At 35.8% G+C, this 21,231-nt stretch overlaps 1 protein-coding gene across 4 annotated transcripts in view; it reads right to left on the bottom strand.

Annotated features, from left to right (window-relative positions):
* The window catches only part of LOC123545033 (proton-coupled folate transporter-like), a 56,047-nt gene extending 35,101 nt beyond the window's left edge, over positions 1-20,946 (bottom strand). Inside the window, exon 1 of one of the 4 annotated variants that reach the window (XM_045331271.2) lies at positions 20,875-20,946. The gene's annotated coding sequence lies outside the window, so the exon portion shown is untranslated. Of the gene's footprint in view, positions 1-4,250; positions 5,844-20,854 lie in introns of those variants that run through there. The other 3 variants (XM_045331269.2, XM_045331268.2, XM_053539270.1) reach the window with 3 other exon arrangements.
* Positions 20,947-21,231: the final 285 nt, after the last annotated feature.

Raw genomic sequence — 21,231 nt, 5'->3', positions numbered from 1 at the left:
TGAGATACCAGCTTACATACAAAAACCTTAACCAAAAACTACTAAGTCAAACAAGAGGACTATGATGGTCCTGAATCGCTCACCTCTTCCCACATGACCAAGTTTTGAGTATGACGTCGTTTTTTCTATTATTTGACATAGTGACCTAGTTTTTGAGCTCATGTGACCCAGTTTTGAACTTAACCTAGGTATTATCAAGATAAAATTCTGACCAATTTTCATGAAGATCCATTGAAAAATATGGTCTCTAGAGAGGTCACAAGGTTTTTCTAATATTTGACCTATTGACCTAGTTTGCAAAGGTATGTGACCCTGTTTTGAACTTTATTTAGATATCATCAAGGTGAACATTCTCACTAATTTTCATGAAGATCTCATGAAAAATATGGCCTCTAGAGAGGTCACAAGGTTTTTCTATTTTTATACCTACTGGCCTAGTTTTTTAAGGCATGTGACCTAGTTTCGAAACTGACCTAGATATCATCAAGGTGAACATTCAGATCACTTTTCATGAAGATCCATTGAAAAATATGGCCTCTAGAGAGGTCAAAAGATTTTTCTAATTTTAGACCTACTGACCTAGTTTTTGACCGCAGTTGACCCAGTTTCAAACTTGACCTAGATATCATCAAGATGAACATTCAGACCAATTTTCATACAGATCCCATGAAAAGTATGGCCTCTAGAGAGGTCACAAGGTTTTTTCATTATTTGACCTACTGACCTAGTTTTTTAAGGCACGTGACCCAGTTTCAAACTTGACCTAGATATCCTCAAGGTGAACATTCTGACCAATTTTCATTAAGATCCATTCAAGGGTATTGCCTCTAGAGAGGTCACAAGGTTTTTCTATTTCAAGACCTACTGGCCTAGTTTTTGATCGCAGTTGACCCAGTTTCAAACTCGACCTATATATCATCAAGATAAACATTCAGACCAACTTTCATACAGATCCCATGAAAAATATGGCCTCTAGAGAGGTCACAAGGTTTTTCTATTATTTGACCTACTGACCTAGTTTTTGATGGCACGTGACCCACTTTCGAACTTGACCTAGATATCATCAAGATGAACATTCTGACCAATTTTTATGGAGATCCATTCACAAGTACGGCCTCTAGAGAGGTCACAAAGTCTTTCTATTTTTAGACCTACTGACCTAGTTTTTGACCGCACATGACCCTGTTTCGAACTTAACCTAGATATCATCAAGATGAACATTCAGACCAACTTTCATACAGATCCCATGAAAAATATGGCCTTTAGAGAGGTCACAAGGTTTTTCTATTATTTGACCCACTGACCTAGTTTTTGACGGCACGTGACCCACTTTCGACCTTGACCTAGATATCATCAAGGTGAACATTCTGACCAGTTTTCATGAAGATCTCTTGAAATATATGGCCTCTAGAGAGGTCACAAGGTTTTTCTATTTTTAGACCTACTGACCTAGTTTTTGAGGACACGTGACCCAGTTTCGAACTTGACCTAGATATCATCAAGGTGAACATTCTGACCAATTTTCATGAAGATCTTGTGAAAATATGGCCTCTAGAGAGGTCACAAGGTTTTTCTATTTTTAGAAGTACTGACTTAGTTTTTATCGGCACGTGACCCAGTTTCGAACTTGACCTAGATATCATCAAGCTGAACATTCTAACCAATTTTCATAAAGATCCCATGAAAAATGTGACTTCTAAAGTGGTCACAAGCAAAAGTTTACGGACTGACGCACGCACTCATGCACGAACGACGGACATCGCGCAATTGCAAAAGTTCACCTTGTCACTTTGTGACAGTTTTAATCTGTTCCCATTAATAGGTACTGAGATACCAGCTTACATATAAAAATTTAACCAAAAACAGCTAAGCTGAAAAAGGGGCATAATTTTGGAAAAATGCAAAGTAGAGTTATTGAACCTAGGCACTGCATGTCATATCATAACAGTGAACAAGTGTGTGAAGTTTCAATCCATTCCCATTAGTGGATACTAAGATACCAGCTTACATACAAAAACTTAACCAAAAACTGCTCAGCTTACATACAAAAACTTAACCAAACAAGAGGACCATGATGGTCCTGAATCGCTCACCTGTTCCATAATGACCCAGTTTTGGGTTTGACGTCGTTTTTTTTATTATTTGACATAGTGACCTAGTTTTTGAGTTCATGTGACCTAGTTTTGAACTTGACCTAGATATCATCAAGATAAAAATTCTGACCAATTTTCATGAAGATCCATTGAAAAATATGGCCTCTAGAGAAGTCAAAAGACTTTTTAATTATTTGACCTACTGACCTAGTTTTTGAATGCAGTTGACCCAGTTTCAAACTTAAACTAGATATCATCAAGATGAACATTCTGACCAACTTTCATACAGATCCCATGAAAAGTATGGCCTCTAGAGAGGTCACAAGGTTTTTTTTATTATTTGACCTACTGACCTAGTTTTTGATGGCACGTGACCCAGTTTCAAACTTGATCTAGATATCATCAAGGTGAACATTCTGACCAATTTTCATGAAGATCCATTCAAGGGTATGGCCTCTAAAGAGGTCACAAGGTTTTTCTATTTTAAGACCTATTGACCTAGTTTTTGATCGCAGTTGACCCAGTTTCAAACTTGACCTATATATCATCAAGATAAACATTCATACCAACTTTCATACAGATCCCATGAAAAGTATGACCTCTAGAGAGGTCACGAGGTTTTTTCATTATTTGACCAACTGACCTACTTTTTGATGACACGTGACCCACTTTCGAACTTGACCTAGATATCATCAAGATGAACATTCTGACCAATTTTTATGAAGATCCATTCAAAAGTATGGCCTCTAGAGAGGTCACAAGGTTTTTCTATTTTTAGACCTACTGACCTAGTTTTTGACCGCACATGACCCTGTTCCGAACTTGACCTAGATATCATCAAGCTGAACATTCAGACCAACTTTCATGATGATCTTATGAAATATATGGCCCCTAGAGAGGTCACAATGTTTTTCTATTTTTAGACCTACTGACCTAGTTTTTGACGGCACGTGACCCAGTTTCGAACTTGACCTAGATATCATCAGTGTGAACATTCAGACCAACTTTCATACAGATCTGATGAAAAATATGGCGTTTAGAGTGGTCACAAGGTCTTTCTAATATTTGACCTACTGACCTAGTTTTTTGATGGCACGTGACCCGGTTTCGAACTTAACCTAGATATCATCAAGATGAACATTCTGACCAATTTTCATGAAGATCTTGTGAAATATATGGCCTCTAGAGAGGTCACATGGTTTTTCTATTTTTAGACCTACTGACATAGTTTTTGACCGCATGTGACCCAGTTTCGAACTTGACCTAGATATCATCAAGGTGAACATTCTGATCAATTTTCATAAAGATCCCATGAAAAATGTGACCTCTAGAGTGGTCACAAGCAAAAGTTTACGCACCAACGGACGCACGGACGGACGACGGACGCTGCGCGATCACAAAGCTCACCTTGGCACTTTGTGACAGGTGAGCTAAAAAGGCTGGTAACATTGCCCGATCGGGCTTATGACACAAAAAGTAGCATTTCTTGAAAAATAATGAAGATATTTCTTTCAAACTTGGTCCATTTATTAAGCATAACAAATGATACAAATTAGAATAAAAATAACTTGGTTGCCTTCAGGTTTGGTAGAATTATTTCCCCTTTTCAGATTTTTATGACGCATAATCTTTAAAGTCCAAAAAAAATATGTTCTAATGCTAAGTTTAAAACAAAAAGGGTTCAGTGGCTTCCTAATGCTCTAAATTATTGCGCTAGTAAATGAATGTATACATTTTACTCTGCTCTCACTTACAACATTATTGAGAAATGTTAGTTCTAAAAACATTGCTCATACATCTGCACTAGAAACAAAATATTTACCCTAAATACATAGAATAAAGGTATTGGCGCACAAGTTTGGAGCAATAGAAAGTCATTGAACCTTTTCTGTTCTAAACATTGCATTAAAACATATTTTTTTTGGACTTCAAAAATTATGCATCATAAAATACTGAAAAAGGGAAGTAATTCTAACAAAACTGAAGGCAACAAAGTTATTTCTATCTTGATAAGCATCATACAGTATGCTTAATAAATGGACCAAGTCTGAAAGAAATATCTTCATTATTTTTCAAGAAATATTACTTTTTGTATCATAAGCCCGATCGGGCAATGTTACCAGCCTGTTTAAGCTAACAATAATTTATATCACTTACCTAACATTCATCAAACAAGAGGACCATGATGGTCCTGAATCGCTCACCTGTCCCCACATGACCCAGTTTTAAACCGAGTATGATGTCGTTTTTTTCTATTATTTGATATTGTGACCTAGTTTTTGAGCTCATGTGACCCAGTGTTGAATCTGATCTAGATATCATCAAGATAAAAATTCTAACCAATTTTCATGAAGATCCACTGAAAAATATGGCCTCTAGAGAGGTCACAAGATTTTTTATTATTTGACCTACTGACTTAGTTATTGAAGGCACGTGACCCAGTTTCGAACAAGACCTAGATATCATCAAGGTGAACATTCTGACCAATTTTCATGAAGATCCATTCAAAAGTATGGCCTCTAGAGAGGTCACAAGGTTTTTCTATTTTTAGACCTACTGACCTAGTTTTTGACCGCAGTTGACCCAGTTTCAAACCTGACCTAGATATCATCAAGATGAACATTCAGACCAATTTTCATATAGTTCCCATGAAAAATATGGCCTCTAGAGAGGTCACAAGGCTTTTCAGTTATTTGACCTACTGACCTAGTTATTAAAAACACGTGACCAAGTTTCGAACAAGACCTAGATATCACCAAGGTGAACATTCTGACTTATTTTCATGAAGATCCGTTGAAAAGTATGGCCTCTAGAGAGGTCACAAGGTTTTTCTATTTTTAGACCTACTGACCTAGTTTTTGACCGCAGTTGAACAAGTTTCGAACTTGACCTAGATATCATCAAGATAAAAATTCTGACCAATTTTCATACAGATCCCATGAAAAATATGGCCTCTAGAAAGGTCACAAGGTTTTTTTGTTATTTGACCTACTGACCTAGTTATTGAAGGCACGTGACCCAGTTTCGAAACTGACCTAGATATCATCAAGGTGAACATTCTGACCAATTTTCATGAAGATCCATTCACAAGTATGGCCTCTAGAGAGGTCACAAGGTTTTTCTATTTTTAGACCTACTGACCTAGTTTTTGACCGCAGTTGACCCAGTTTCGAACTTGACCTAGATATCATCAAGATGAACATTCTGACCAACTTTCATACAGATCCCATGAAAAATATGGCCTCTAGAGAGGTCACAATGTTTTTTTATTATTTGACCTACTGACCTAGTTTTTGACGGCACGTGACCCAGTTTCGAACTTGACCTAGATATCATCAAGATGAACATTCTGAATAACTTTCGTGAAGATCCCATGAAAAATATGGCCTCTAGAGAGGTCACAAGGTTTTTTTATTATTTGACCTACTGACCTACTTTTTGTCCGCAGTTGACCCAGTTTCGAACTTGACCTAGATATCATCAAGATGAACATTCTGACCAACTTTCATACAGATCCCATGAAAAATATGGCCTCTAGAGAGGTCACAATGTTTTTTTATATATTTGACCTACTGACCTAGTTTTGACGGCACGTGACCCAGTTTCGAACTTGACCTAGATATCATCAAGATGAACATTCTGAATAACTTTCGTGAAGATCCCATGAAAAATATGGCCTCTAGAGAGGTCACAAGGTTTTTTTATTATTTGACCTACTGACCTACTTTTTGTCCGCAGTTGACCAGTTTCGAACTTGACCCAGATATCATCAAGATGAACATTCTGACCAACTTTCATACAGATCCCATGAAAAATATGGCCTCTAGAGAGGTCACAAGGTTTTTTTATTATTTGACCTACTGACCTAGTTTTTGATCGCAGTTGACCCAGTTTCGAACTTGACCTAGATATCATCAAGATAAACATTCTGACCAACTTTCATACAGATCCCATGAAAAATATGGCCTCTAGAGAGGTCACAAGGTTTTTTTATTATTTGACCTACTGACCTAGTTTTTGATCGCAGTTGACCCAGTTTCGAACTTGACCTAGATATCATCAAGATAAACATTCTGACCAATTTTCATAAAGATCCCATGAAAAATGTGACCTCTAGAGTGGTCACAAGCAAAAGTTTACGCACGCACGGACGCACGCACGGACGCACGCACGCACGGACGACGGACGACGGACGCTGCGTGATCACAAAAGCTCACATTGTCACTTTGTGACATGTGAGCTAAAAATGGTTGATATAAACTATTAAATCCCAATACACTTTTATCTCTTCAGAAAATTTCCTTGCACTTCTATTTATACAATAAACATCCCACATATTAACCTCTGAAGTGTCCTGTGTGTTAAACTCAGTAAAGTATTTAGAACATAAAAGAACAAAGGGAGGTAAACTCTTCAACCTATTTAGTTGACTACAGTATTAATTTTTCTGACCTTAAAAACTTAAGAAAAAAAGACCTTTACATTTTATAAAAGTGATTTATTGACATTTCAGTTCTTAAAATCTAAGATTGTCAGTCTTCGCAACTACTAATGCATTATCATAAACAGTATCTTTATCAGGGTAGACACATGTTGTAAATTTGATTCCGTTTATTTCATGAGCTTATGAGTCAGAGGTTTGCTTTGACCCCACTATCTATTTAACAGCACATGATTGTTAAATTAACTAAACAAAAGGACCAAATGGTCCTAGGACCATCACCTGAGGAACATCTGGAATAATCTTGCTGAAAGTGTGACTGAAGAAACTGTTTTCTAAATTCAAACTTGACCTAAATTTGATCAAGACAAACAATCTGATCAAATTTCATGAATATCCAGTGTTTAAAGGTTAAGGAAAGCCTGACAATTCTATATGAAAGCCGTCCTCAAGCCTTTCATAACGCTGAAAGAATTTTTAAAATCGAACCACTAGGCCAGATTTTTTTTATTTTCTGGTTCTCGGGAGCATCAACCCGATTTTTTCGATTTTGAAATATCCCAGACTCACCAGTTTCGACGCACATAACAAGCAACATGGCCGCGCTTTTTCATTCAGTAACAATACGTGACTCTATTAGATGTTGCATGTGCACTAACCTTTTATGCACTGAATCATACCAATAACATCTTATTCTAAACAACTGACTGCCAGAAATCAGAAGGTAAACAACAACTAGTGTGGTCGGCCATACTTTTTTCTAACACACCTATTTCGAAGCATCTTACATGATACTTGTTACGAAGCTTTTGATTGGCTTAAATATTTGTGCAATCACTGTAAGTAATGTGCTACACCATAACTGTCATGGATGCTGCAATAAAACTTGACACAAAAGCAGATGCAAGTAGATAATCAATATTAAGGCAAAAGGATATAAATAAATCTGAAAACATTTTAACACTCATGAACATAAGGGGCTAAGAACATAAATAGTCACTCTGCTTTTTTAATACACACTGTCTGATGTTTTTTCTTTCATTTTTCTGGACTGCAGTGTTTACAGAGGAATTTGGCACATTTTGTTTTATACAAAACTTTAGATGAACCCAGTGTTCGCAGCCTACTTGACGAGAGAAAAAAAAATGAAGTGTGTAGTAATGGGAGCATTGATATATAATGTGTACACCTTCCAAAACAGTGCATAAAATAGTGCGACTACATATGTCACATGGCAGTGATGTGACCTTGATAGCACCAAAGTCGTCTGGAGACGTACAACAAAATTTCCAATAACTTTTTAATCTAAGCTTCCACAGGGAAGTTTTTAAAATGGATGAAAATTTGCATTAGTAGAAACATTAAAAATCATGTATAGGATAAATGTAAGTTGATAAATATCTTCAAATCCTGAACTTTCCAACTTTTTTATCGGTAAAAGTAACCATGAAGTTTTCTGTCATTACACCGAGTAACTACGTCATCGGAAACCCCAAGTTAATCTAGAACGAGGTCAAAACAAAAATGGCGTCGAAATAGGTGTGCGTAAAATTACGTGGTGCGACGATAAAAATAAAAGTCATTTTTGCTAATTTTATTTTTATTTTCCCCGCCGATAGTTCGGAGTGAACACAAGCGAAAATAAAATTGTAAACGGCTATTTCGCTCGTTTCGCTAAAAGCGCCGCGCCCTGCCATTTTTTAGAGCCGCCCTTCTGCCCTTTCGCCTTTCTTCAGCGCCTTTTGCCCTTTCAGCACCGCCCCTTTGAATTACCCGCCAATCATTGTCAAAATAGGAGACATCCCAAAAAACTGTCACTTGATATGCAGATATGACACTCGGCGACTTCACACAGGTGTTGTGTATTTGCCTCAGGCATGTATACTGAGTAACGGTAATTAAAACGATTAAGAGACGATGACCGACTGACGCGCAAAAAACGACAATTAGCAATCAAAGCAAACTGGAAAACAGAATAAAAAGGGAGAGAAAACATAATTTAGAACGCAGTCTGCTGTTTATTAAATGGCCAGTAATTATCGGCAATTAGCGTGACACCTCGTGTCAGTTTTGTTGTTTACAGTTCGATCTCGGTTGGAGATAATACTTGATCTTTAATTAGTATCAAAATATCTATGATTTTTTTTATTTCTTTCATCAAAATAATATCAAATTTATATGAAATTAAAATTGTTTAAGAAAACAAGAGGACCATGATGGTCCTGAATCGCTTACCTCTTCCCACATGACCCAGTTTTGAGTATGACGTCGTTTTTTCTATTATTTGACATAGTGACCTAGTTTTTGAGCTCATGTGACCCAGTTTTGAACTTGATCTAGATATTATCAAGATAAAAATTCTGACCAATTTTCATGAAGATCCATTGAAAATATGGTCTCTAGAGAGGTCACAAGGTTTTTCAATTATTTGACCTATTGACCTAGTTTTCGAAGGTACGTGTCCCTGTTTTGAATTTTAACTAAGTATCATGAAGTTGAACATTCTCACTAATTTTCATGAAGATCTCATGAAAAATATGGCCTCTAGAGAGGTCACAAGGTTTTTCTATTTTTATACCTACTGGCCTAGTTTTTGACCGCACGTGACCCAGTTTCGAAACTGACCTAGATATCATCAAGGTGAATATTCAGATCAATTTTCATGAAGATCCATTCAAAAATATGGCCTCTAGAGAGGTCAAAAGATTTTAATAATTTTAGACCTACTGACTTAGTTTTTGACCGCAGTTGACCCAGTTTCAAACTTGACCTAGATATCATCAAGATGAACATTCAAACCAACTTTCATACAGATCCCATGCAAAATATGACCTTTAGAGAGGTCACAAGGTTTTTCTATTATTTGACCTACTGACCTAGTTTTTGAAGGCACATGACCCAGTTTCGAACTTGACCTAGATATCATCAAGATGAACATTCTGACCAATTTTCATGAAGATCTTGTGTAATATATGGCCTCTAGGGAGGTCACAAGGTTTTTCTATTTTTAGACCTACTGACCTAGTTTTCGACGGCACGTGACCCAGTTTCAAACTTGACCTAGATATCATCAAGGTGAACATTCTGACCAATTTTCATGAAGATCTTGTGAAATATATGGCCTCTAGAGAGGTCACAAGGTTTTTCTATTTTTAGACCTACTGACCTAGTTTTTGAAGGCACATGACCCAGTTTCGAACTTGACCTAGATATCATCAAGGTGAACATTCTGACCAATTTTCATGAAGATCTTGTGAAATATATGGCCTCTAGAGAGGTCACAAGGTTTTTCTATTTTTAGACCTTCTGACCTAGTTTTTGAAGGCACGTGACCCAGTTTCGAACTTGACCTAGATATCATCAAGATGAACATTCTGACCAACTTTCATAAAGATCCCATGAAAAATGTGACCTCTAGTGTGGTCACAAGCAAAAGTTTACGGACGGACGCTCGCACGGATGGACGGACGACGGACACCGCGCGATCACAAAAGCTCACCTTGTCACTTTGTGACAGGTGAGCTAAAAACAAACACTCGATCTTTTGGTTATCAATAAAACCCGGCCCAGCCCAGCGTGGCCCGGCCCAAACCACGGAAATAGCCGATTCCGACTGTAAAGAAACCACCGGAAACTTAGGGACGAAGGCTAATATAATTACGAATGATATCAACTTACATTCAGTCACATATAATATTTAGAAGTTACCAGTAAAGTCATTTGTTTATATTTATATTCATAGCTTTATAGTCACGTTCTCTTGTAGACCAATAGTCAATATCTCTAATTTAACAGGCACTTATTAAGATCTCCGATTGAACCATCATTCCACCTGCTTGAAAATTGTAGGACCGCTTTTATTTATATTTTCCTTTTCTCCCTAGCCAGTTTCTGAAATAGTAGGACGAAAAACACATGCAGACGACAGGCAATGCCGAAAAAGTAAATGCCACTTCGCTATAGTACAAAACCTAGTGTCACATCAGTAGGTGTGAAAGGGGTTTATAACAATGTAACATTAACACCTAAAATATCTCGTTAGTTTAGGTCTTTGCTTATGTCAAGTGCAATACCTCATTGAACATATGTTTCATCAATATTGAATACTTTTCTTGTAGTTCTGTTAAATAACGAAGTAAAATACACATTTGCATTGATTAAGATGACGGTATAACCACTCGTAATTATATTAGCCTTTCGTCCGTAAGTTTCCGGTGGTTTCCGTACAATCAGAATCGGCTATTTCTGTTGTTTCAGCCGGGCCGGGTTTTATTAATAACCGAATGTGTAATGGCAATCTTAAATTTTAGCGTAGACAGCGCGGAGAGTAGTTTCCCTTTACCGGAATGGCAAAAATCGTAAATAAACTTATTTTGAAGTTGGAAAATCGTCTATACCCATGAATACTACGCACTCACGATTCGGGGGTGTTCCCGGGGGTCATAAATCTGTGCATTTTACACGAGTATCAACGGTATGTTCAGTAATATGATGAATGTATAATGACATTTATTGAAAATGTATTCATAGACATTTATAACCCAAAACCATGGAAATCTACCTTTTGATTTTTGTAGACAAAGGTGTGCAACGCGCAAAATGCACCCTGCCCCTTTTTAGCAGTACCCTGCCCTTTTTAGAGCTCTTGAAATATCCCTATAAATGCACATCTTTCCGTTTAAAAGAGTCTGTTCTGTCGATAATTTTCGTTGTGCATCTGCATGATCAAGATCAAATATGGATTCTGTGGCATACTTCAAAGTCTCTGTAAAGCCTGTTAAAAACGTTTGGAAAAAGAACCAAATATGCAAGATTCCATTACATTATTCCATAGGGCGTTATCTTGGCGAATTTTTAGAAGATGAACATGTACTGATCGGACGGGTTTCCAGGGATAATTATGATATTGAACTTGATACCCCAGTTGAAGTTATTCATGTTTTTGGGTAGGTGCATAATACATACTTTTTTTAAAAGTCCAAAAACATAGCGTATACAAGTTAAACAGGTATGTTAGTAGAGTAGCAGGGGATCTGTATTCTTGGAGTAGCAGAAGACTGAGTAACAAACCTCCGACCTAGATGACAAGTCTCTCTTAAATACAGTCATCACTAGAAAATTTAATGCTCTAAAACTTATCAAAAAGAAGGAAAAAATAAAGCTGTAGAAAATAAATATGAAGAGAAGCGAGCAGAAACTGTAAAAAAAGAACATTTCTTAAAGAAATGTGCTGATATCTGGGGCACTTAAAAAATAAAAAATAAATGCCACTTTGGTGCTTTTATTTATTTTTTCATCTCGACTCAGGGATTTGAACACATTTTTTTTTTTTTCTCCTCCTACCCAAGATCCTGGCAAAAATCTCCCGAGAACCAGAAAATAAAAAAATTCTGGCCCTATTGACAAAGATATGGCAGTTTAAATTTAAGAAAATGGCTGATCATGGAGGCAGCCATTTTAGTGTGTTTATGACGTCATTTACATACTGCTGAATTCTTTATTTAGCAAACAACCTTTTAAATAGATTAATTTGCATATGTTTCTTAAGTGTAAGGTGTAAAACATGATAATTTCTTTCATTATAGCTGGAAGAAGTAGAGACATTATTTTACAGAAATAAGTAAATACAGTTTAAATGTGTACCTAAAAATTTAATAAATCCGCCATTTTGTTTTTTGTTGCCATGGAAACAAAATGGCCGCTAATTTGACCAAATATTTAAATGCTCATAACTTTCTCATTTTTACTTCTTTCACTTCTTTAAATGATTAAAGAAGTCCCAGCTGATGAAATTAACATAAGAACAACATTGCCTTTCCCTTTAATGCAGCCTCTATAGCATGCACAAGGTTTTTCTTTCATTTGACCTAGTGACCTAGTTCTTGACCCCTGATGACCCATATTCGAACTTGACCTAGATTTCATCAAAACAAACAATCTTATCAAATTTCATGAATATCCAGCGAAAAGTGCAGCCCCTATTGCATGCACAAAAATTTTCTTTGATTTGACCGGGTAACCTAGATTTTGAACCCAAATGATCTATATTCAAAATTGACCTAGATTTCATCAAGACAAACAATCTGATCAAATTTCATGAATATCTGGAGTAAAATGCAGCCCCTACTGCATACACAAGGTTTTTCTTTGATTTGACCCAATGACCCCAGTTATTGAACTTCACCTAGACTTCATCGTGGCAATTATCCTAATTAAATTTCATGAATATCCAGTGAAAAATGCAGTCCCTATTGCACACACCAAGTTTTTCTTTGATTTGACCGAGTGACCTAGTTTTTGACCCAAGATGACCTATATTCAAACTTGATCTAGACTTGATCAAGACAAACAATCTGATCAAATTCCATGAATATCCAAGGAAAAATGCAGCCCCTATTGCATATACAAGGTTTTTCTTTGATCTGACCAGGTGACCTAGTTTTTGACCCCAAATGACCCATATTCGTACTTGACCTAGCTTTCAACAAGAAGATCATTCTGATCAAATTTCACCAATATCCAGTGAAAATGCAGCCCATACTGCACACACAGTTTTTCTTTGATTTGACCGGGAGACCTAGTTTTTGACCACAGATTACCCATATTTGAATTTGACCTAGATTTCATCAAGAAACTTTCTGATCAAATTCCACGAATATTCAGAGAAAAATGCAGCCCCTATTGCATACACAAGATTTTTCTTCGATTCAACAAGGTGGCCTAGTTTTTGACCAAGATGACCCATATTCGAACTTGACCTAGATTTCATCAAGACAAACATTCTGATCAAATTTCATGAAGATCCAGTGAAAAATGCAGCCCCTATTGCATACACAAGGATTTTCTTTGATTTGACCGGGTGACCCAGTTTTTGAACCCAGATGATCCATATTCGATCTTGACCTAGATTTCATCAAGACAAACATTCTGATCAAATTTCATGAAGATCCAGTGAAAAATGCAGCCCCTATTGCATACACAAGGATTTTCTTTGATTTGACCGGGTGACCTAGTTTTTGAACCCAGATGACCCATATTCGATCTTGACCTAGATTTCATCAAGACAAACATTCTGATCAAATTTCATGAAGATCCAGTGTAAAATGCAGTCCCCACTGCATACACAAGGTTTTTCTTTTATTTGACATAGTGACCTAGTTTTTGACCCCAGATGACCAATATTTGAACTTGACCTAAATTTCATCAAGGCAATCATTCTGATCAAATTTCATGAAGATCAAGTAAAAAATGCAGCCATTATTGCATACACAAGTCTGGTGGCCCTTAACATGGGCCAAGGGTAACCATTTGAATAAATATAACAGCAGACCATACATGGATGTGACAGACCAAGTTTGATGTAATTCTAACAAGTAGTTTCAGATGAGAAGATATTTAAACACAGATTTTTATGCAGGAGGCCAAACGATGGATGCCAGACCATTTACCTTCAAGCACTCTTAAAAATTTGAAACCCCGACCCATTGGCCAGAAAAGTTAGCCTGTCTGAAACCTTTGTGACTGTGGTTGCAATGGAAGCAGAATGAGTATACAGATGACGCAGTGAATCAAAGAGCTGTACTATATCACATTAGCTGTTTGAGTTTAAGTTAGTGTACACAGGTTAACATCAATCTAAGAAGTAAACTTGTTCTCCTTTTAATTTTATCTCTATTGTTTATATAAACTTAGTACAAATAACACATTTTATTAATCCATGTTCTTGCATTCTTGATTTTATCATTGGCGACAATAAACATAACTTGATAGGACCTTATAAATAAAAGCACAGAGCCAAGATATTACAGCAAGGAATAGACAGAACCATGTCACTGATATATATATATATATATCACCTCCAGTACAGAGTGATAAATAGAATGGCTTCAGGCAGACCTTATGAGGGGTTCTCTACCATACATCAAGAAATGATGAAGCCCAGACATCTGTTTTCCAAACCACCTACATCAACAGATACTGCAAGATGAGCCAATGAAATGACACAGATTTAATACAGAGTGCGTTTAGAGTTTTTATTATGAAGGATGATACAGTAATATATTAATTAAGCTGATTTTAGATTGATGTTAAATATTTATATCAATGGAAATTCAAAGGACCAGAGCGAAAATGATCTAAGTGCATACAGATAAAGAAGAATTCACTCTCATCCCTCAGTAAAATGAAATAAAAAAAAAACTTGCCCAATTTATACACCTACTGTATTAAAGATGAATTTAGTGTAGAAATGTATCTATGTTGTTTAGAGCCACTATAAAGGTCTGGAATAAGATTAACATTTCCCCCAAATCATGCCAATATTGTCAAATAATGTCTAAATAGTAATGATTACTGTGCGTAAATGTAATGAATTAAATCATTTTAATTGCGGATATTATAATGTCAAATTACTTAACCTGCTGTTTACATTAAAAATGTCTTATCCCACAAGGGTCAGTAACTTGTAAGTAAGGAGTTTCTATTAAGAAACTGAGGGGTGCGTGATTTTTCTTCATGTGCATCAATATAACCGCTAGTTCTGTAATCACATGCGGTCTACCTATTGCTCAATATAATCAATGTGTGTACAATAAATATGTGTACAACCTTTGCCAAAAAGTCATGAAAATGTAAATAAACACTGTTAAATTTACTGGTCGGCAAAAACAAAAAGTGAAAACTTTGTTGCTTCAGTAAAAATATTCTGATAATAATTTGCGTGTAAATACCTGGTGATCGACAATTTTTTCAGGTCTAAACTGACTTCTGTAACTTAATAATAAAACAAGAGCACCGCCTTGCGGGTGCTGACCCTCATCTGATTTTTTTTTGTGTAATAGAAATATTGTCCTACCCATGACTTTCTAAGTCTAAAAAGGGTCATCATTCTTGCAAAAAGCAGGATAGAGTTATGTTTCTTGATGTTCAGTGTCCACTTATGATGGTGAAAAACTGTTGCAAGTTTTAAAGCAATAGCTTTGATAGTTTATGAGAAAAGTTGACTTAAACATAATACTCAACCAAGAAAATGATTTTCTAAGTCCAAAAGGGGCAATAATTATGGCAAAAAGCAGGATGGAGTTATGTTGCTTGCTGTACAGGGTCAGATTATGATGGTCAACAAGTATTCCAAGTTTCAAAGCAATAGCTTTGATAGTTTAGGAGAAAAGTTGACCTAAACATAAAACTTAACCAAGAAATCTGATATTTTCTTAGTTTTTGAACCATCCTACAAGGTTTCAAAGCAATATATGTAACGGTTTTTGAGAAATTGCCATTTTTGTTAATTTTCAAAGGCGTCTAAAAAATACTAATTTCTTCAAGATCAAGGTCACTTGGGGGCAAGCGGGTGTAAAATTAGTTTCTAAAGAATCCTACATGGTTTAAATGAAATATATATGTAATGGTTTTTTGAGTTATTCCCAATTGTTGACACAGTTGCCGCTGCCTCCTGAATTCAGATCTCTTAGAATCGGTTTCACTTAAAGTGGGCAAGACAATAAATTAGTTGCAAAAAACAGAACTATTCCAGAGAAAATATTCCAGCTGCAAGAAATGCGGGGTTGACTATCTCTTATTTCCACCATTTTAGCCAAAATCATATGAAATACATGTAGTTTCTGAACGGCTGCAAACTTGTTAAAATGACCCATTATGAATATTCTAACATTATTTCACATGTATATCTATTATTACATAAATTTCCCCTCTCTTAAATTATGCCTTTTATTGCACTCAATGTTTTATCACTATATGCAGCAACAAACAGGACACTAAACAGACCCTGTAAATACAATGTCAACATTTGACCTCCTGTGACCTTGACCTTTAAGCTAAGGGTCAGAATGTTGTGCAAGACACATCGTCCTATTATGGGCAATTTTTTGCCAAGTAAAAATGACCTCGAAGTGTAACCTTGACCTTTAAGCTAGTGGTCTTGGTTTTGCAGAAGACATGTTGTCCCATTATAACATCCCTAGATGGATGACATAATTATGGAACAGACACTATGGTGCACACAGACAGAATGACGGATGGACAGTAAAGCGCAATCCTATAGCCACCACTTCCCCACACAAGCTAGTTTTCAACCAGTAAATGATTAATAAATCAAACACATGCAGCAGAAAAATGCCATTAGCTGGAGACACATGCAAAAAAAAAAAAAGGAAAAAATTGTTTGAACTTTAATTAAGACATGATCTTTTAATCTTTTAAAACATCTCATAAAAATATAAGTTGTTCTAGATTTCATGTTCAAAGCAAACACATATGTGCAAACAAACACAACTGCTTTATCATTCATACACATATAAACATCCAAAAACATAATTTTCATCTTGTAATAAAAAGTAACAAAAACGTTGTGGCAGTTGCTACTTCTATGACAGGTAAGGCACAATGCTCGTTCTATATATTATATATTAATCAACAGATCATATGTAAATTTAAAGATATTTTGATATTTATTAATATATCACATTTTCCAATCTTTTTATTATCAATGGTATGGTCTTTAAATTACAAAATCGCAAATTCTCTTATGACCTAATGAAACAGTATCAGAAAACTTTTCTGAGGAAAAAGCAATTTTTGAAGCCTTTTATTGATGCGCAAAAAATTCAGCCCTTTTTTTACGCTGATTTTGGGGCCAAAATTCGGCCCCATTCCCGAGGCAAAATAATATAATTTTATCCCCAACTGCACTAAAAAATTCCCCAACTGCAAGTCGTTTTGATCAGCGAAAATTTCCACCGCCGAGGGATTAATAGGTCTGCATTTTTCTACTGACAGTGTCTCTATGTATATGCGTTCTAAAACGCCGCATTTGGAACATCTCAGATATTACCGTTAGCGTCGTTTAAAATCATCGGGGATTTCCCTTCCAAAGAAAAGCGTTTCCAGAATTACATAACGGGCCGATTCGTGGGAGGGATAAGTAATGAACGAAAAAAAAATCTAAAGATAAGTCGAAGCGCTCGCAAAGAATTTAAAATGCGCGATCGTAAAATACACATACGTAACATTTCGCTCGCATTCATTTCAGTCGACGCGAAGATTTCAATCCTGTTCATTTCAGTGAACATGTACGCTACATTTCAGTCCGCCCAATATTTCAGTCGCGTTCGGAAAATTTAAGTGAAGAAAGTTTGAGATACAAATGAACTAAAGCAGTTTGTTTGGTTCTTTCACGTGCCCAATGTAAAGCATTGATACACGGGGATGAATTTTTTAAAGCACCTCCCAAGAGCTTCAAAACAAAGTGCTAATCATACCTTTAGGTGGTATTTTTGCTATACCGTAACATCAGAGCTCCAGATAAGCTTTTGGTGCAATTGGGTATTTACCCATCACTTTTTGTCTGAATTGGGTATTGGAAATTTGAATTGGGTAAAAATAATATCATTACCCAGTCTTTTCAGAAGTAATTGGGTATTTGCTAAAACCAGTTGGGTACTTTACCAATCTCGCACTAACAATTGAGTATTTTTCCTCACAGGATACATGGTATATATCATTAAACAGGATTGAGTGAGTACCTAAGCACTTTAATGGCGCCCTTCAACGTTTAATACAAAAATGTATTTAAAACTGTAATGAATGTTCCATACTGTTGTTTTCTTTTTCACATTTAATGCAGTCGGAGATCTGTTCATCAACAGTATCCCGAACTATGTGGTCACTGCAATATGCATTCTCCCAAAAGATGTCATCCAGTATTGGTGACACTACATCGTCACAAACAGATAACCACAGTCGTTGTTTAACAGCAAAACACCCCACTAATTTGTTTGTATGTGCTGCAACAATGTTGTTTTCTGCGACCTCTTTTACATTTTATGGTTAGAGACCACCAATTGTTTTCCCATAGACTTACATTGTAACATTATGGCGTGTACGGCCTTCCATACATCGAAACATGTATATCTTATTACAAGTTTTTCAAGAACTATCTTAGTTCTACCAAAATATCGGACGAAAAACATATGAATAGTGATACTTTACTTAAGTAATTTTAGTGTGAATGAGATGACCCCCTGTTTACATCACTGACATGGCGGGAGAAATTCGTTTGATAAAATTTTTTTTCAATACACATAAAATGCAGCAAATTTTGTCAAAATATATAATAAAATACTGTAAATGCAGTGAAAAAATATCAATTTTGAAAAAATAATCACTTCCTGGGTTTGTTTACATGACTGACCAATCAGAACGCACAGACGTTACCTTATTCCCAGGTACACACTTACCTCATTCCCAGCAATTTAAGTTCCCTGTACTTTTTTGAATTGGGGGTCTCTGACCTATAGATGAATGTTTCGTATCACGTTTTCCAATTTTACAGTGATATTGTGCAACATGATCCAATACCAAATGTAAAACAAGAGCACCGCCTTGCGGGTGCTGACGCTCATCTGATTTTTTTTGTGCAATAGAAATATTGTCCTACCCATGATTTTCTAAGTCTAAAAAGGGCCATCATTCTTGCAAAAAGCAGGATAGAATTATGTTTCTTGATGTACAGTGTCCACTTATGATGGTGAAAAACTGTTGCAAGTTTTAAAGCAATAGCTTTGATAGTTTATGAGAAAAGTTGACTTAAACATAATACTCAACCAAGAAAATGATTTTCTAAGTCCAAAAGGGGCAATAATTATTGCAAAAAGCAGGATGGAGTTATGTTGCTTGCTGTACAGGGTCAGCTTATGATGGTGAACAAGTGTTGCAAGTTTCAAAGCAATAGCTTTGATAGTTTAAGAGAAAAAGTTGACCTAAACATAAAACTTAACCAAGAAATCTGATATTTTCTAAGTCCAAAAGGGGCCATAAATCTTGCAAAAAGCAGGACGGAGTTATGTTTCTTGCTGTACAGGGTCAACTTATGATGGTGAACAAGTGTTGCAAGTTTTAAAGCAATAGCTTTGATAGTTTAGGATAAAAGCTGACCTAAACATAAAACTTAACCAAGAAAACTGATTTTCTAAGTCCAAAAGGGGCAATAAATCTTGCAAAAAGCAAGATGGAGTTATGTTTCTTGATGTACAGGGTCTGCTTATGATAATGAACAAGTATTCCAAGTTTCAAAGCAATAGCTTTGATAGTTTAGGAGAAAAGTTGACCTAAACATAAAACTTAACCAAGAAATCTGATATTTTCTAAGTACAAAAGGGGCCAAAAATCTTGCAAAAAGCAAGATGGAGTTATGTTTCTTGCTATACAGGGTCAGCTTATGATGGTGAACAAGTATTCCAAGTTTCAAAGCAATAGCTTTGATAGTTTAGGAGAAAAGCTGACCTAAACATAAAACTTAACCAGGCAACGCCGACGCCGACAACCGCTCAAGTGATGACAATAACTCATCATTTTTTTTCAAAAAATCAGATGAGCTAAAAAATGCCCATTAAAGGGAGATAATTCAAAAATTGCAAACTTTTAAAGGAATAATTTTATACATTGAGCAATTACTTTTGCTGAAAAATGATGAAAACATTTTAATGAGAAGATTAAAAACTATTTTTGATTCAATGTGATATTAGGATGAAATGGTTTAAGGTCAAATTGCTTGGTTAAAATATATAAAATGAAATAGAGATTTAAAAAGAAAAAATAATGGCTACTAATTCTCGCACTTTGGGCTATGAAATGGTTCCAGGATTTTGCAGCTGGCTAAAGTCATGGCTAAAAGTGTGAAAGAGCCAGGGGAGGCCCCGATCTTACTCAATCTGTTTTTTTGTTGTTTTTTTTTTTTTATAAAAAAATTCCCCAATTTGGTATTTTACGATGCAAATTTCCCCTTCTGAAAGGACCCGCCACCCTTCCACAAAACCATAAAAAAAGGGCTGCTGATTTTATTCATTTTTGAAAGAACCTGTATGTTGCTAGTCAGTGATATTTTTTGACAAACATTATTCTTGATTTTTCTCATGAACAATAACATTTCCACTTTTCTTACAAAAGGTTTATGTTGACATAAAACAAAAGCAAATCCACCTTTCTGCAAGTAAGTTGGTACGAACTAAATCAAGGACGAACATAGTTATGAATATTGCGGCCATTTGCTACTGGAACTTGTAAAATAGTAAAATTCTGTGGTAGTCACTAAGCAATTGCTTACAAAAAAATTATGTTGACATAATGCAAAAAAAGTCAAGCTTTCTGCAAGCAAGTCTTGGTACGAACTAAATCAAGGACGAACATAGTATTGAATATTGCGACCGTTTGCTAATGACAGGCAAAAAGCTTGCAAAAAAGTTAGTTTCCGTGGTAATTACAAACATTTATTTGACATCTGTAAAGTTTTAATAATAACAAATACATAAAAGTACTTAAAACAACTTTTCTTTCCGGCTTCGTCCTCGACCATGTTAAACGAACGTGCCTAGTCGTCCGGAAACCGGACATCTGTCCGTTTATGAATTCTAAGTATTTTTCTAAGACAGTAATATATTATAATTTACATAAAAAGTTGATAAACTACATCTGATCAAAAACCATTCCATATATGACAGTGTCTCAGATATGCAAAATTGTCACAGTTTAAGATCTTTGGAGCTATAAAAATAAGGCGTAAAAAAAAAAATTGTTTCCAGTATCCCGACCTGCCCTAAATGTTTGGCCCAACCCTAAATGTTTTTATGGCCTTGGAGAATATTTTTTTTAACTGCACTTTTTATGCTTTAAACATGGTCAGTG

The sequence above is a fragment of the Mercenaria mercenaria genome, chromosome 1, assembly GCF_021730395.1.
Source record: "Mercenaria mercenaria strain notata chromosome 1, MADL_Memer_1, whole genome shotgun sequence".
Taxonomy (NCBI): Eukaryota; Metazoa; Mollusca; class Bivalvia; order Venerida; family Veneridae; genus Mercenaria; species Mercenaria mercenaria.
The sequence above is the reverse complement of the archived record's forward strand: the minus strand, read 5'-3'. Positions and strand labels throughout refer to the sequence as shown.